The sequence below is a fragment of the Penaeus monodon genome, chromosome 25, assembly GCF_015228065.2.
Source record: "Penaeus monodon isolate SGIC_2016 chromosome 25, NSTDA_Pmon_1, whole genome shotgun sequence".
Lineage (NCBI taxonomy): Eukaryota > Metazoa > Arthropoda > Malacostraca > Decapoda > Penaeidae > Penaeus > Penaeus monodon.
This window is the reverse complement of record NC_051410.1, coordinates 43,964,467-43,964,739: the sequence shown is the minus strand read 5'-3', so window position 1 is coordinate 43,964,739 and position 273 is coordinate 43,964,467.

Sequence of the window (273 nt, the reverse complement as noted above, 5' to 3'; positions counted from 1 at the left end):
ATCAGATCCATGAAAGATATCTTGCTTTCATTGATGACGACGAACATGCCCAAGGAATTTCCTCTTCCACAACAATCGACCTGCTTAAGAACCTGGGGTTCACTCCTGTGACAATGAAGGCCAAGCCCACGCTTGTGTTCAAGAGACTTGACACACGTGGTCAGTGAACCTGAGTCAGCCATTTCCGACGAAATCATGGCAGCTGCTCCCGACTGCTAGCTCGAGATCGTGTATGTCATGAAGGCATCTTATCTCTTAAAAGTCCACCAGGCC